We start from the raw sequence: 17,335 nt of genomic DNA, 5'->3' as shown, positions 1-17,335 counted from the left end.
AGGGCCTGAGTTAGGAGTAGTGTCAGGGACTTAGTTAGGGAAAGTGTCAGTGCCTGAGTTGGTAGTAGTGTCAGGGCCTTAGTTAGGGACAGTGTCAGGGTCTGAGTGAGGAGTAGTCTCAGGGCCTTCGTTAGGGACAGTGTCAGCGCCTGAGTAAGGAGTAGTGTCATGGCCTTACTTAGGGATGTGTCAGTGCCTGTGTCGGGAGTAGTGTCAGGGCCTTAGTTATTAACAGTGTCAGTGTCTATGTTCAGAGTAGTGTTAAGGCCTTAGTTAGGGAGAGTGTCAGTGCTTGAGATGGGAGTAGTATCAAGGCCTTAGTTAGAGACAGTGTCAGGGTCTGAGGTAGGAGTAGTTTCCGGGCCATATTTATAGACACTGTAACGCCCTGAGTAAGCTGTAGTGTCATGGACTTAGTTAGAGACACTTTCAGTGCCTGAATTAGGTGTACTGTCAGGACCTTACTTAGGGACAGTGTCAGGGTATGAGTGAGGAATAGTCTCAGTGTCTTAGTTAGGGACAGTGTCAGTGCCTCAGTTAGGAGTAGTGTCATGGCCTTAGTGAGGGACTGTGTCAGCGGCGGTGTTGGGAGTAATGTCAGGGCCTTAGTTAACGACAGTGTCAGTGCCAGAGTAGGGAGTAGTTTCAGGGCCTGATTTAGGAGTTGTGTCAGGGCCTTGGTTAGGGACAGTGTCAGTGCCTCTTCTAAGAGTAGTGCCCAGGCCTTATATGGGAGAGTGTCGGGGCTTGAGTTAGGTCTATTGTAAGGGCTTTACTTACGGACAGTTTCAGGGCCTGAGTTAGGTGTAGTGTCACGACCTTAATTAGGGACAGTGTCAGTGCCTGAGTTAGGCGTAGTGTGAGGGATTTACTTTCAGAAAGTGTCAGTGCCTGAGTTGGGAGTAGTGTCAGGGCCTTAGTTAGGTGGCTGTGTCAATGCCTGTGTTAACAGTAGTGTCAAGGCCTTTGTTAAGGAGAGTGTCAGTGCCTGAGTTAGCAGTAGTGTTAGGGCCTTAGTTAGGGACGGTGTCAGTGATTGTGTTAGGAGTAGTGGGAGGGCCTTAGGTAGGGACAGTGTCAGTGCCTGAGTTAAGAGAAGTTTCCGATCCTTAGTTAGGGACAGTATAAGGCCCTGAGTTAGGAGTAGTGTCACCGCCTTTGTTAGGGACAGTGTCAGTGTCTGAGTTAAGAGTAGCGTTAAGGCCTAAGTTAGGAGTAGTGTGAGGGCCTTAGTTGGAGCCAGTGTCAGTGCCTGAGTAAGGAGTAGTGTCATCCCTTAGTTAGGGAAACTGTCAGTGCCTGAGTTAGGAGCAGTGTCATGGCTTTAGTTAGGGACTGTCTCAGCGCCTGTGTTGGGAGAAGTATCAGGGCCATAGTAGGGGACAGTGTCAGCGCCTGAGTAGGGAGTAGTTTCAGGGCCTGAGTTAGGAGTAGTGTCAGAGCCTTAATTAAGGATAGTGTATGGCCCTGAGTTAGGAGTAGTGTCAAGGATATAGTTAGGGACATTGTCAGTGCCTGAATTAGGAGTAGTGTTAGGGCCTGAGTTGGGAGTAGTGTGAGGACAGTACATCGGGACAGTGTCAGTGCCTGAGTTAGGCGTCGTATCAGGGCCATAGTTACGGACAGTGACATTGCCTGAGTTAGTTGTAGTGTCACGACCTTAATTAGGGACAGTGTCAGTGATTCAGTTAGGAGTAATGTCAAAGTCTTAGTTAGGGAAAGTGTCAGTGCCTGAGTTGTTAGTAGTGTCAGGGCCTTAGTTAGGGACAGTGTCAGGGTCTGAGTGAGGAGTACTCTCAGGGCCTTCATTAGGGACGGTGTCAGTGCCTGAGTTAGGAGAGGTGTCATGGCCTTAGTTAGGGTCAGTGTCAGCGCCTGTGTTGGGAGTAGTGTCAGCCCCTTAGGGACAGTGTCAGTGCCTGAGATAGGAGTTGTGTCATGGCCTTAGGGACAGTGTCAGTGCTTGAGTTAGGAGAAGTGTCATGGCCTTAGTTAGGGACAATTTCAGTGCCTGTGTTGGGAGTAGTGTCTGTGCCTTATTTAGGGGCAGTGTCAGTGCCTGAGATAGGAGTAGTGTCAGGGCCTTAGTTAGGGACAGTGTCACTGCCTGAGTTGGGAGAAGTGTCAGGGCGTTAGTTAGGGAAAAGTTCAGTGCCTGAGTTGTGAGTAGTGTCTATGTCTTAGTTAGGGACAATTTCAGATCCTGAGTTAGGAGCAGTGTTAGGGCCTGAATTACGAGTAGTGTGAGGGCCTTAGTTTGTGACATTGTAAAGCCCTGAAGTAGGAATACTGTCACAGACTTAGATAGGGACAGAGTCAGTGCCAGAGTTAGGAATACTTTTAGAGCCTGAATTTGTAGTAGTGTCGATCCTTAGTTAGGGACAGTGTCAGTGCCTGAGTTAGGAGTAATGTCATGGCTTTAGTTGGGGACAGTGTCAGTGCCTGAGTCAGGAGTAGTGTCACTACCTTAATTAGGGACAGTGTCAGGGCCTGAGTTAGGAGTAGTGTGAGGGTTTTACTTACGGAAAGTGTCAGTGCCTGAGTTAGTAGTAGTGTTAGTGCTTGTGTTAGGAGTAGTGTGAGGGCCTTTGTTAGGGACAGTGTCAGTGTGTGAATTAGGATTATTGTCAGGACCTTAGTTAGGGAGAGTGCCAGTGCCTGTGTTAAGAGTAGTATCAAGGCTTTAGTTAGGAAGAGTGTCAGTGCCTGAGTTAGGCATAGTGTCAGGGCCTTACTTAGGGACAGTGTCAGGGCCTGCATTAGGAGTACTGTCATGGCCTAATTTAGGGTCAGTGTCAGTGCCTGAGTTGAGAGTAGTGTCAGGGCCTTAGTTATTGAGAGTGTCTGTGTCTGTGTTCAGAGTAGTGTTAAGGCCTTAGTTAGGGAGAGTGTCAGTGCTTGAGATGGGAGTAGTATCAAGGCCTCAGTTAGAGACAGTTTCAGGGTCTGAGGTAGGAGTAGTTTCCGGGCCATATTTATAGACACTGTAACGCCCTGAGTAAGCAGTAGTGTCATGGACTTAGTTAGGGACACTTTCAGTGCCTGAATTAGGTGTACTGTCAGGACCTTACTTAGGGACAGTGTCAGGGTATGAGTGAGGAATAGTCTCAGTGTCTTAGTTAGGGACAGTGTCAGTGTCTCAGTTAGGAGTAGTGTCATGGCCTTAGTGAGGGACTGTGTCAGCAGCTGTTTTGGGAGGAGTGTCAGGACCTTAGTTAGCGACAGTGTCAGTGCCAGAGTAGGGAGTAGTTTCAGGGCCTGATTTAGGAGTAGTGTCAGGGCCTTGGTTAGGGACAGTGTCAGTGCCTCTTCTAAGAGTAGTGCCCAGGCCTTATATGGGAGAGTGTCGGGGCCTGAGTTAGGTGTATTGTAAGGGCTTTACTTACGGACAGTGTCAGGGCCTGAGTTAGGTGTAGTGTCACGACCTTAATTAGGGACAGTGTCAGTGCCTGAGTTAGGCGTAGTGTGAGGGATTTACTTTCAGAAAGTGTCAGTGCCTGAGTTGGGAGTAGTGTCAGGGCCTTAGTTAGGTGCAGTGTCACTGCCTGTGTTAAGAGTAGTGTCAAGGCCTTTGTTAAGGAGAGTGTCAGTGCCTGAGTTAGCAGTAGTGTTAGGGCCTTAGTTAGGGACGGTGTCAGTGATTGTGTTAGGAGTAGTGGGAGGGCCTTAGGTAGGGACAGTGTCAGTGCCTGAGTTAAGAGAAGATTCCGATCCTTAGTTAGGGACAGTATAAGGCCCTGAGTTAGGAGTAGTGTCACCGTCTTTGTTAGGGACAGTGTCAGTGTCTGAGTTAAGAGTAGCGTTAAGGCCTAAGTTAGGAGTAGTGTGAGGGCCTTAGTTGGAGTCAGTGTCAGTGCCTGAGTAAGGAGTAGTGTCATCCCTTAGTTAGGGAAACTGTCAGTGCCTGAGTTAGGAGTAGTGTCATGGCTTTAGTTAGGGACTGTCTCAGCGCCTGTGTTTGGAGAAGTGTCAGGGCCATAGTAGGGGAGAGCGTCAGCGCCTGAGTAGGGAGTAGTTTCAGGGCCTGATTTAGGAGTGGTGTCAGGGCCTTAGTTAGAGACAGTGCCAGTTCCTGAGTTGGGAGTAGTGTCAGGGCCTTAGTTAGGGACATTGTCAGGATCTGAGTGAGGAGTAGTCTCAGGGCCTTCGTTAGGGACAGTGTCAGTGCCTGAGTTAGGAGAAGTGTCATGACCTTAGCTACTAGGGACAGCGTCAGAGCCTGTGGTGGGAAAGGTGTCAGGGCCTTCGTTAGCGACAGTGTCAGTGCCTGAGATAGGAGTAGTGAGTGGGTCTTAGTTAGGGACATTATCAGTGCCTGAGTTAAGAGAAGTGTCATGGGCTCAGTTAAGGACACTTTCAGCGCCTGTGTTGGGAGTAGTGTCAGCCCCTTAGGGACAGTGTCAGTGCCTGAGATAGCAGTAGTGTCAGGGCCTTAGTCAGGGACAGTGTCAGTGCCTGAGTTAGGAGACGTGTCATGGCCTTAGTTAGGGACAGTGTCAGCGCCTGTGTTGGGAGTAGTGTCTGTGCCTTAGTTAGGGACAGTGTCAGTGCCTGAGGTAGGAGTAGTGTCAGGGCCGTAGTTAGGGACAGTGTCACTGCCTGAGTTGGGAGAAGTGTCAGGGCGTTAGTTAGGGACAAGTTCAGTGCCTGAGTTGTGAGTAGTGTCTAGGTCAGAGTTAGGGACAATGTCAGTGCCTGAGTTAGGAGTAGTGTTAGGGCCTGAGTTACGAGTAGTGTGAGGGCCTTAGTTTGTGACATTGCAAAGCCCTGAAGTAGGAATAGTGTCACGGACTTAGATAGGGACAGAGTCAGTGCCTGAGTTAGGAATACTATTAGAGCCTGAATTAGGAGTAGTGTCTATCCTTAGTTAGGGACAGTGTCAGTGCCTGAGTCAGGAGTAGTGTCACTACCTTAATTAGGGACAGTGTCAGTGTCTGAGTTAGAAGTAGTGTGAGGGTTTTACTTACGGAAAGTGTCAGTGCCAGAGTTAGAAGTAGTGTTAGTGCCTGTGTTAGGAGTAGCGTGAGGGCCTTTGTTAGGGACGGTGTGAGCGCGTGAATTAGGAGTAATGTCAGGACCTTCGCTAGGGAGAGTGCCAGTGCCTGTGTTAAGAGTAGTATCAAGGCTTTGATGAGGAAGAGTGTCAGTGCCTGAGTTAGGCATAGTGTCAGGGCCTTACTTAGGGACAGTGTCAGGGCCTGCGTTAGGAGAAGTGTCCTGGCCTAATTTAGGGTCAGTGTCAGTGCCTGAGTTATGAGTAGTGTTACGACCTTAATTAGGGACAGTGTCAGTGCCTGAGTTAGGAGTAGTGCCAGGGCCTTAGTTAGGGGCAGTGTCACTGCCTGTGTTAAGAGTAGTGTCAGGGCCTTAGTTAGGGAGAGGGTCAGTGCCTGAGTTAGGAATAGTGTCACGGCATTAGTTAGGGACAGTGTCAAGGCCAGAGTTAGGAGTCGTGTTCGGGCCTTAGTTAGGGGCAGTGTCAGTGCTTGTGTTTGGAGTAGTGTGAGGGCCTTAGTTAGGGACAGCGTTAGTACCTGAGTTAGGAGTAAAGTCAGAGCCTTAATAGGGACAGTGTAAGGCCCTGAGCTAGGAGTAGTGTCACGTACTTAGTTAGGAACAGTGTCAGTGTCTGAGTTAAGAGTAGTGTTAGGGCCTGTGTTAGGAGTAGTGTCATCCCTTAGTTAGGGACAGTGTCAGTGCCTGAGTTGAGAGTAGTGTCAGGGCCTTAGTTATTGACAGTGTCAGTGTCAGTGGTCAGAGTAGTGTTAAGGCCTTAGTTAGGGAGAGTGTCAGTGCTTGAGATGGGATTAGTGTCAGGGCCTTAGTTAGGGACAGTGTCAGGGTCTCAGTTAGGAGTATTGTCAGGGCCGTAGTTAGAGACAGGTTCAGAGCCTGAGTTCAGAATAGTGTCAAGGCCTTAGTTACGGACAGTGTCCGTGCCTTAGTTAGGAGTAATGTCAGAGCCTTAATTAAGGATAGTGTATGGCCCTGAGTTAGGAGTAGTGTCAAGGACTTAGTTAGGGACATTGTCATTGCCTGAATTAGGAGTAGTGTTAGGGCCTGAGTTGGGAGTAGTGTGAGGACATTAGTTCGGGACAGTGTCAGTGCCTGAGTTAGGCGTCGTATCAGGGCCTTAGTTACGGACAGTGACATGGCCTGAGTTAGTTGTAGTGTCACGACATTAATTAGGGACAGTGTCAGTGTTTCAGTTAGGAGTACTGTCAAAGTCTTAGTTAGGGAAAGTGTCAGTGCCTGAGTTGGGAGTAGTGTCAGGGCCTTAGTTAGGGACAGTGTCAGGGTCTGAGTGAGGAGTAGTCTCAGGGCCTTCATTAGGGATAGTGTCAGAGCCTGAGTTAGGAGAAGTGTCATGGCCTTAGTTAGGGTCAGTGTCAGCGCCTGTGTTGGGAGTAGTGTCAGCGCCTTAGTTACGGACAGTGTCAGTGCATGAGATAGGAGTTGTGCCAGGGCATTAGTTAGGGACAGTGTCAGTGCTTGAGTTAGGAGAAGTGTCATGGCCTTAGTTAGGGACAATTTCAGTGCCTGTGTTGGGAGTATTGTCTGTGCCTTAGTTAGGGGCAGTGTCAGTGCCTGAGATAGGAGTAGTGTCAGGGCCTTAGTTAGGGACAGTGTCACTGGCTGAGTTGGGAGAAGTGTCAGGGCGTTAGTTAGCGAAAAGTTCAGTGCCTGAGTTGTGAGTAGTGTCTATGTCTTAGTTAGGGACAATTTCAGATCCTGAGTTGGGAGCAGTGTTAGGGCCTGAATTACGAGTAGTGTAGGGCCTTAGTTTGTGACATTGTAAAGCCCTGAAGTAGGAATACTGTCACAGACTTAGATAGGGACAGAGTCAGTGCCAGAGTTAGGAATACACTTAGAGCCTGAATTTGTAGTAGGGTCGATCCTTAGTTAGGGACAGTGTCAGTGCCTGAGTTAGGAGTAATGTCATGGCTTTAGTTAGGGACAGTGTCAGTGCCTGAGTCAGGAGTAGTGTCACTACCTTAATTAGGGAGAGTGTCAGGCCCTGAGTTAGGAGTAGTGTGAGGGTTTTACTTACGGAAAGTGTCAGTGCCTGAGTTAGTAGTAGTGTTAGTGCCTGTGTTAGGAGTAGTGTGAGGGCTTTGTTAGGGACAGTGTCAGTGTGTGAATTAGGAGTATTGTCAGGACCTTAGTAAAGGAGAGTGCCAGTGCCTGTGTTAAGAGTAGTATCAAGGCTTTAGTTAGAGAGAGTGTCAGTGCCTGAGTTAGGCATAGTGTCAGGGCCTTACTTAGGGACAGTGTCAGGGCCTGTGTTAGGAGTAGTGTCATGGCCTAATTTAGGGTCAGTGTCAGTGCCTGAGTTAGGAATAGTGTTATGGCCTACGTTAGGAGTAGTTTGAAGACCTTAGTTAGGGACAGAGTCAGTGCCTGAGTTATGAGTAGTGTTACGACCTTAATTAGGGACAGTGCCAGTGCCTGACCTAGGAGTAGTGCCAGGGCCTTAGTTAGGGGAAGTGTCACTGCCTGTGTTAAGAGTAGTGTCACGTTCTTAGTTAGGGACAGTGTCAGTGCCTGAGTTGAGAGTAGTATCAGGGCCTTAGTTATTGAGAGTGTCTGTGTCTGTGTTCAGAGTAGTGTTAAGGCCTTAGTTAGGGAGAGTGTCAGTGCTTGAGATGGGAGTAGTATCAGGGCCTCAGTTAGAGACAGTTTCAGGGTCTGAGGTAGGAGTAGTCTCAGGGCCATAGTTAGGGACACTGTAACGCCCTGAGTAAGCAGTAGTGTCATGGACTTAGTTAGGGACACTTTCAGTGCCTGAATTAGGTTAGGTGTACTGTCAGGACCTTACTTAGGGACAGTGTCAGGGTATGAGTGAGGAATAGTCTCAGTGTCTTAGTTAGGGACAGTGTCAGTGCCTCAGTTAGGAGTAGTGTCATGGCCTTAGTGAGGGACTGTGTCAGCAGCTGTTTTGGGAGGAGTGTCAGGACCTTAGTTAGCGACAGTGTCAGTGCCAGAGTAGGGAGTAGTTTCAGGGCCTGATTTAGGAGTAGTGTCAGGGCCTTGGTTAGGGACAGTGTCAGTGCCTCTTCTAAGAGTAGTGCCCAGGCCTTATATGGGAGAGTGTCGGGGCCTGAGTTAGGTGTATTGTAAGGGCTTTACTTACGGACAGTGTCAGGGCCTGAGTTAGGTGTAGTGTCACGACCTTAATTAGGGACAGTGTCAGTGCCTGAGTTAGGCGTAGTGTGAGGGATTTACTTTCAGAAAGTGTCAGTGCCTGAGTTGGGAGTAGTGTCAGGGCCTTAGTTAGGTGCAGTGTCACTGCCTGTGTTAAGAGTAGTGTCAAGGCCTTTGTTAAGGAGAGTGTCAGTGCCTGAGTTAGCAGTAGTGTTAGGGCCTTAGTTAGGGACGGTGTCAGTGATTGTGTTAGGAGTAGTGGGAGGGCCTTAGGTAGGGACAGTGTCAGTGCCTGAGTTAAGAGTAGTTTCCGATCCTTAGTTAGGGACAGTATAAGGCCCTGAGTTAGGAGTAGTGTCTCCGTCTTTGTTAGGGACAGTGTCAGTGTCTGAGTTAAGAGTAGCGTTAAGGCCTAAGTTAGGAGTAGTGTGAGGGCCTCAGTTGGAGCCAGTGTCAGTGCCTGAGTAAGGAGTAGTGTCATGGCTTTAGTTAGGGACTGTCTCAGCGCCTGTGTTGGGAGAAGTGTCAGGGCCGTAGTAGGGGAGAGTGTCAGCGCCTGAGTAGGGAGTAGTTTCAGGGCCTGAGTTAGGAGTAGTGTCAGGGCCTTAGTTAGAGACAGTGCCAGTGCCTGAGTTGGGAGTAGTGTCAGGGCATTTGTTAGGGACAGTGTCAGTGCCAGGGTAAGGAATAGTTTCAGGGCTTGATTTAGGAGTGGTGTCAGGGCCTTAGTTAGAGAGAGTGCCAGTGCCTGAGTTGGGAGTAATGTCAGGGCCTTAGTTAGGGACATTGTCAGGATCTGAGTGAGGAGTAGTCTCAGGGCCTTCGTTAGGTACAGTTTCAGTGCCTGAGTTAGGAGAAGTGTCATGACCTTAGCTACTAGGGACAGCGTCAGCGCCTGTGGTGGGAAAGGTGTCAGGGCCTTCGTTAGGGACAGTGTCAGTGCCTGAGATAGGAGTAGTGACTGGGTCTTAGTTAGGGACATTATCAGTGCCTGAGTTAAGAGAAGTGTCATGGGCTAAGTTAAGGACAGTTTCAGCGCCTGAGTTGGGAGTAGTGTCAGCCCCTTAGGGACAGTGTCAGTGCCTGAGATAGCAGTAGTGTCAGGGCCTTAGTCAGGGACAGTGTCAGTGCCTGAGTTAGGAGACGTGTCATTGCCTTAGTTAGGGACAGTGTCAGCGCCTGTGTTGGGAGTAGTGTCTGTGTCTTAGTTAGGGACAGTGTCAGTGCCTGAGGTAGGAGTAGTGTCAGGGCCTTAGTTAGGGACAGTGTCACTTTCTGAGTTGGGAGAAGTGTCAGGGCGTTAGTTAGGGACAAGTTCAGTGCCTGAGTTGTGAGTAGTGTCTAGGTCAGAGTTAGGGACAATGTCAGTGCCTAAGTTAGGAGTAGTGTTAGGGCCTGAGTTACGAGTAGTGTAAGGGCCTTAGTTTGTGACATTGCAAAGCCCTGAAGTAGGAATAGTGTCACGGACTTAGATAGGGACAGAGTCAGTGCCTGAGTTAGGTATACTCTTAGAGCCTGAATTAGGAGTAGTGTCTATCCTTAGTTAGGGACAGTGTCAGTGCCTGAGTCAGGAGTAGTGTCACTACCTTAATTAGGGACAGTGTCAGTGTCTGAGTTAGAAGTAATTTGAGGGTTTTACTTACGGAAAGTGTCAGTCCCAGAGTTACAAGTAGTGTTAGTGCCTGTGTTAGGAGTAGTATGAGGGCCTTTGTTAGGGACAGTGTCAGCGCGTGAATTAGGAGTAATGTCAGGACCTTAGCTAGGGAGAGTGCCAGTGCCTGTGTTAAGAGTAGTATCAAGGCTTTGATTAGGATGAGTGTCAGTGCCTGAGTTAGGCATAGTGTCAGGGCCTTACTTAGGGACAGGGTCAGGGCCAGCGTTAGGAGTAGTGTCCTGACCTAATTTAGGGTCAGTGTCAGTGCCTGAGTTATGAGTAGTGTTACGACCTTAATTAGGGACAGTGTCAGTGCCTGAGTTAGGAGTAGTGCCAGGGCCTTAGTTAGGGGCAGTGTCACTGCCTGTGTTAAGAGTAGTGTCAGGGCCTTAGTTAGGGAGAGTGTCAGTGCCTGAGTTAGGAATAGTGTCATGGCAGTAGTTAGGGACAGTGACAAGGCCAGAGTTAGGAGTCGTGTTCGGGCCTTAGTTAGGGGCAGTGTGACTGCTTGTGTTTGGAGTAGTGTGAGAGCCTTAGTTAGGGACAGCGTTAGTACCTGAGTTAGGAGTAATGTCAGAGCCTTAGTTAGGGACAGTGTAAGGCCCTGAGCTAGGAGTAGTGTCACGTACTTAGTTAGGAACAGTGTCAGTGTCTGAGTTAAGAGTAGTGTTAGGGCCTGTGTTAGGAGTAGTGTCATCCCTTAGTTAGGGACAGTGTCAGTGCCTGAGTTGAGAGTAGTGTCAGGGCCTTAGTTATTGACAGTGTCAGTGTCAGTGGTCAGAGTAGTGTTAAGGCCTTAGTTAGGGAGAGTGTCAGTGCTTGAGATGGGATTAGTGTCAGGGCCTTAGTTAGGGACAGTGTCAGGGTCTCAGTTAGGAGTATTGTCAGGGCCGTAGTTAGAGACAGGTTCAGAGCCTGAGTTCAGAATAGTGTCAAGGCCTTAGTTACGGACAGTGTCCGTGCCTTAGTTAGGAGTAATGTCAGAGCCTTAATTAAGGATAGTGTATGGCCCTGAGTTAGGAGTGGTGTCAAGGACTTAGTTAGGGACATTGTCAGTGCCTGAATTAGGAGTAGTGTTAGGGCCTGAGTTGGGAGTAGTGTGAGGACATTAGTTCGGGACAGTGTCAGTGCCTGAGTTAGGCGTCGTATCAGGGCCTTAGTTACGGACAGTGACATTGCCGGAGTTAGTTGCAGTGTCACAACCTTAATTAGGGACAGTGTCAGTGTTTCAGTTAGGAGTAATGTCAAAGACTTAGTTAGGGAAAGTGTCAGTGCCTGAGTTGGGAGTAGTGTCATCCCTTAGTTAGGGAAACTGTCAGTGCCTGAGTTAGGAGCAGTGTCATGGCTTTAGTTAAGGACTGTCTCAGCGCCTGTGTTGGGAGAAGTGTCAGGGCCATAGTAGGGGACAGTGTTAGCGCCTGAGTAGGGAGTAGTTTCAGGGCCTGAGTTAGGAGTAGTGTCAGGGACTTAGTTAGGGAAAGTGTCAGTGCCTGAGTTGGTAGTAGTGTCAGGGCCTTAGTTAGGGACAGTGTCAGGGTCTGAGTGAGGAGTAGTCTCAGGGCCTTCGTTAGGGACAGTGTCAGCGCCTGAGTAAGGAGTAGTGTCATGGCCTTACTTAGGGATGTGTCAGTGCCTGTGTCGGGAGTAGTGTCAGGGCCTTAGTTATTAACAGTGTCAGTGTCTATGTTCAGAGTAGTGTTAAGGCCTTAGTTAGGGAGAGTGTCAGTGCTTGAGATGGGAGTAGTATCAAGGCCTTAGTTAGAGACAGTGTCAGGGTCTGAGGTAGGAGTAGTTTCCGGGCCATATTTATAGACACTGTAACGCCCTGAGTAAGCTGTAGTGTCATGGACTTAGTTAGAGACACTTTCAGTGCCTGAATTAGGTGTACTGTCAGGACCTTACTTAGGGACAGTGTCAGGGTATGAGTGAGGAATAGTCTCAGTGTCTTAGTTAGGGACAGTGTCAGTGCCTCAGTTAGGAGTAGTGTCATGGCCTTAGTGAGGGACTGTGTCAGCGGCGGTGTTGGGAGTAATGTCAGGGCCTTAGTTAACGACAGTGTCAGTGCCAGAGTAGGGAGTAGTTTCAGGGCCTGATTTAGGAGTTGTGTCAGGGCCTTGGTTAGGGACAGTGTCAGTGCCTCTTCTAAGAGTAGTGCCCAGGCCTTATATGGGAGAGTGTCGGGGCTTGAGTTAGGTCTATTGTAAGGGCTTTACTTACGGACAGTGTCAGGGCCTGAGTTAGGTGTAGTGTCACGACCTTAATTAGGGACAGTGTCAGTGCCTGAGTTAGGCGTAGTGTGAGGGATTTACTTTCAGAAAGTGTCAGTGCCTGAGTTGGGAGTAGTGTCAGGTCCTTAGTTAGGTGGCTGTGTCAATGCCTGTGTTAACAGTAGTGTCAAGGCCTTTGTTAAGGAGAGTGTCAGTGCCTGAGTTAGCAGTAGTGTTAGGGCCTTAGTTAGGGACGGTGTCAGTGATTGTGTTAGGAGTAGTGGGAGGGCCTTAGGTAGGGACAGTGTCAGTGCCTGAGTTAAGAGAAGTTTCCGATCCTTAGTTAGGGACAGTATAAGGCCCTGAGTTAGGAGTAGTGTCACCGCCTTTGTTAGGGACAGTGTCAGTGTCTGAGTTAAGAGTAGCGTTAAGGCCTAAGTTAGGAGTAGTGTGAGGGCCTTAGTTGGAGCCAGTGTCAGTGCCTGAGTAAGGAGTAGTGTCATCCCTTAGTTAGGGAAACTGTCAGTGCCTGAGTTAGGAGCAGTGTCATGGCTTTAGTTAGGGACTGTCTCAGCGCCTGTGTTGGGAGAAGTATCAGGGCCATAGTAGGGGACAGTGTCAGCGCCTGAGTAGGGAGTAGTTTCAGGGCCTGAGTTAGGAGTAGTGTCAGAGCCTTAATTAAGGATAGTGTATGGCCCTGAGTTAGGAGTAGTGTCAAGGATATAGTTAGGGACATTGTCAGTGCCTGAATTAGGAGTAGTGTTAGGGCCTGAGTTGGGAGTAGTGTGAGGACAGTACATCGGGACAGTGTCAGTGCCTGAGTTAGGCGTCGTATCAGGGCCATAGTTACGGACAGTGACATTGCCTGAGTTAGTTGTAGTGTCACGACCTTAATTAGGGACAGTGTCAGTGATTCAGTTAGGAGTAATGTCAAAATCTTAGTTAGGGAAAGTGTCAGTGCCTGAGTTGTTAGTAGTGTCAGGGCCTTAGTTAGGGACAGTGTCAGGGTCTGAGTGAGGAGTACTCTCAGGGCCTTCATTAGGGACGGTGTCAGTGCCTGAGTTAGGAGAGGTGTCATGGCCTTAGTTAGGGTCAGTGTCAGCGCCTGTGTTGGGAGTAGTGTCAGCCCCTTAGGGACAGTGTCAGTGCCTGAGATAGGAGTTGTGTCATGGCCTTAGGGACAGTGTCAGTGCTTGAGTTAGGAGAAGTGTCATGGCCTTAGTTAGGGACAATTTCAGTGCCTGTGTTGGGAGTAGTGTCTGTGCCTTATTTAGGGGCAGTGTCAGTGCCTGAGATAGGAGTAGTGTCAGGGCCTTAGTTAGGGACAGTGTCACTGCCTGAGTTGGGAGAAGTGTCAGGGCGTTAGTTAGGGAAAAGTTCAGTGCCTGAGTTGTGAGTAGTGTCTATGTCTTAGTTAGGGACAATTTCAGATCCTGAGTTAGGAGCAGTGTTAGGGCCTGAATTACGAGTAGTGTGAGGGCCTTAGTTTGTGACATTGTAAAGCCCTGAAGTAGGAATACTGTCACAGACTTAGATAGGGACAGAGTCAGTGCCAGAGTTAGGAATACTTTTAGAGCCTGAATTTGTAGTAGTGTCGATCCTTAGTTAGGGACAGTGTCAGTGCCTGAGTTAGGAGTAATGTCATGGCTTTAGCTGGGGACAGTGTCAGTGCCTGAGTCAGGAGTAGTGTCACTACCTTAATTAGGGACAGTGTCAGGGCCTGAGTTAGGAGTAGTGTGAGGGTTTTACTTACGGAAAGTGTCAGTGCCTGAGTTAGTAGTAGTGTTAGTGCTTGTGTTAGGAGTAGTGTGAGGGCCTTTGTTAGGGACAGTGTCAGTGTGTGAATTAGGATTATTGTCAGGACCTTAGTTAGGGAGAGTGCCAGTGCCTGTGTTAAGAGTAGTATCAAGGCTTTAGTTAGGAAGAGTGTCAGTGCCTGAGTTAGGCATAGTGTCAGGGCCTTACTTAGGGACAGTGTCAGGGCCTGCATTAGGAGTACTGTCATGGCCTAATTTAGGGTCAGTGTCAGTGCCTGAGTTGAGAGTAGTGTCAGGGCCTTAGTTATTGAGAGTGTCTGTGTCTGTGTTCAGAGTAGTGTTAAGGCCTTAGTTAGGGAGAGTGTCAGTGCTTGAGATGGGAGTAGTATCAAGGCCTCAGTTAGAGACAGTTTCAGGGTCTGAGGTAGGAGTAGTTTCCGGGCCATATTTATAGACACTGTAACGCCCTGAGTAAGCAGTAGTGTCATGGACTTAGTTAGGGACACTTTCAGTGCCTGAATTAGGTGTACTGTCAGGACCTTACTTAGGGACAGTGTCAGGGTATGAGTGAGGAATAGTCTCAGTGTCTTAGTTAGGGACAGTGTCAGTGCCTCAGTTAGGAGTAGTGTCATGGCCTTAGTGAGGGACTGTGTCAGCAGCTGTTTTGGGAGGAGTGTCAGGACCTTAGTTAGCGACAGTGTCAGTGCCAGAGTAGGGAGTAGTTTCAGGGCCTGATTTAGGAGTAGTGTCAGGGCCTTGGTTAGGGACAGTGTCAGTGCCTCTTCTAAGAGTAGTGCCCAGGCCTTATATGGGAGAGTGTCGGGGCCTGAGTTAGGTGTATTGTAAGGGCTTTACTTACGGACAGTGTCAGGGCCTGAGTTAGGTGTAGTGTCACGACCTTAATTAGGGACAGTGTCAGTGCCTGAGTTAGGCGTAGTGTGAGGGATTTACTTTCAGAAAGTGTCAGTGCCTGAGTTGGGAGTAGTGTCAGGGCCTTAGTTAGGTGCAGTGTCACTGCCTGTGTTAAGAGTAGTGTCAAGGCCTTTGTTAAGGAGAGTGTCAGTGCCTGAGTTAGCAGTAGTGTTAGGGCCTTAGTTAGGGACGGTGTCAGTGATTGTGTTAGGAGTAGTGGGAGGGCCTTAGGTAGGGACAGTGTCAGTGCCTGAGTTAAGAGAAGATTCCGATCCTTAGTTAGGGACAGTATAAGGCCCTGAGTTAGGAGTAGTGTCACCGTCTTTGTTAGGGACAGTGTCAGTGTCTGAGTTAAGAGTAGCGTTAAGGCCTAAGTTAGGAGTAGTGTGAGGGCCTTAGTTGGAGTCAGTGTCAGTGCCTGAGTAAGGAGTAGTGTCATCCCTTAGTTAGGGAAACTGTCAGTGCCTGAGTTAGGAGTAGTGTCATGGCTTTAGTTAGGGACTGTCTCAGCGCCTGTGTTTGGAGAAGTGTCAGGGCCATAGTAGGGGAGAGTGTCAGCGCCTGAGTACGGAGTAGTTTCAGGGCCTGAGTTAGGAGAAGTGTCAGGGCCTTAGTTAGAGACAGTGCCAGTGCCTGAGTTGGGAGTAGTGTCAGGGCATTTGTTAGGGACAGTGTCAGTGGCAGGGTAAGGAGTAGTTTCAGGGCTTGATTTAGGAGTGGTGTCAGGGCCTTAGTTAGAGACAGTGCCAGTTCCTGAGTTGGGAGTAGTGTCAGGGCCTTAGTTAGGGACATTGTCAGGATCTGAGTGAGGAGTAGTCTCAGGGCCTTCGTTAGGGACAGTGTCAGTGCCTGAGTTAGGAGAAGTGTCATGACCTTAGCTACTAGGGACAGCGTCAGAGCCTGTGGTGGGAAAGGTGTCAGGGCCTTCGTTAGCGACAGTGTCAGTGCCTGAGATAGGAGTAGTGAGTGGGTCTTAGTTAGGGACATTATCAGTGCCTGAGTTAAGAGAAGTGTCATGGGCTCAGTTAAGGACACTTTCAGCGCCTGTGTTGGGAGTAGTGTCAGCCCCTTAGGGACAGTGTCAGTGCCTGAGATAGCAGTAGTGTCAGGGCCTTAGTCAGGGACAGTGTCAGTGCCTGAGTTAGGAGACGTGTCATGGCCTTAGTTAGGGACAGTGTCAGCGCCTGTGTTGGGAGTAGTGTCTGTGCCTTAGTTAGGGACAGTGTCAGTGCCTGAGGTAGGAGTAGTGTCAGGGCCGTAGTTAGGGACAGTGTCACTGCCTGAGTTGGGAGAAGTGTCAGGGCGTTAGTTAGGGACAAGTTCAGTGCCTGAGTTGTGAGTAGTGTCTAGGTCAGAGTTAGGGACAATGTCAGTGCCTGAGTTAGGAGTAGTGTTAGGGCCTGAGTTACGAGTAGTGTGAGGGCCTTAGTTTGTGACATTGCAAAGCCCTGAAGTAGGAATAGTGTCACGGACTTAGATAGGGACAGAGTCAGTGCCTGAGTTAGGAATACTCTTAGAGCCTGAATTAGGAGTAGTGTCTATCCTTAGTTAGGGACAGTGTCAGTGCCTGAGTCAGGAGTAGTGTCACTACCTTAATTAGGGACAGTGTCAGTGTCTGAGTTAGAAGTAGTGTGAGGGTTTTACTTACGGAAAGTGTCAGTGCCAGAGTTAGAAGTAGTGTTAGTGCCTGTGTTAGGAGTAGCGTGAGGGCCTTTGTTAGGGACGGTGTGAGCGCGTGAATTAGGAGTAATGTCAGGACCTTCGCTAGGGAGAGTGCCAGTGCCTGTGTTAAGAGTAGTATCAAGGCTTTGATGAGGAAGAGTGTCAGTGCCTGAGTTAGGCATAGTGTCAGGGCCTTACTTAGGGACAGTGTCAGGGCCTGCGTTAGGAGAAGTGTCCTGGCCTAATTTAGGGTCAGTGTCAGTGCCTGAGTTATGAGTAGTGTTACGACCTTAATTAGGGACAGTGTCAGTGCCTGAGTTAGGAGTAGTGCCAGGGCCTTAGTTAGGGGCAGTGTCACTGCCTGTGTTAAGAGTAGTGTCAGGGCCTTAGTTAGGGAGAGGTCAGTGCCTGAGTTAGGAATAGTGTCACGGCATTAGTTAGGGACAGTGTCAAGGCCAGAGTTAGGAGTCGTGTTCGGGCCTTAGTTAGGGGCAGTGTCAGTGCTTGTGTTTGGAGTAGTGTGAGGGCCTTAGTTAGGGACAGCGTTAGTACCTGAGTTAGGAGTAATGTCAGAGCCTTAATAGGGACAGTGTAAGGCCCTGAGCTAGGAGTAGTGTCACGTACTTAGTTAGGAACAGTGTCAGTGTCTGAGTTAAGAGTAGTGTTAGGGCCTGTGTTAGGAGTAGTGTCATCCCTTAGTTAGGGACAGTGTCAGTGCCTGAGTTGAGAGTAGTGTCAGGGCCTTAGTTATTGACAGTGTCAGTGTCAGTGGTCAGAGTAGTGTTAAGGCCTTAGTTAGGGAGAGTGTCAGTGCTTGAGATGGGATTAGTGTCAGGGCCTTAGTTAGGGACAGTGTCAGGGTCTCAGTTAGGAGTATTGTCAGGGCCGTAGTTAGAGACAGGTTCAGAGCCTGAGTTCAGAATAGTGTCAAGGCCTTAGTTACGGACAGTGTCCGTGCCTTAGTTAGGAGTAATGTCAGAGCCTTAATTAAGGATAGT

Source organism: Eschrichtius robustus, unplaced genomic scaffold (assembly GCF_028021215.1).
Source record: "Eschrichtius robustus isolate mEscRob2 unplaced genomic scaffold, mEscRob2.pri scaffold_26, whole genome shotgun sequence".
NCBI lineage: Eukaryota > Metazoa > Chordata > Mammalia > Artiodactyla > Eschrichtiidae > Eschrichtius > Eschrichtius robustus.
Note: the sequence above shows the minus strand (reverse complement) of the source record.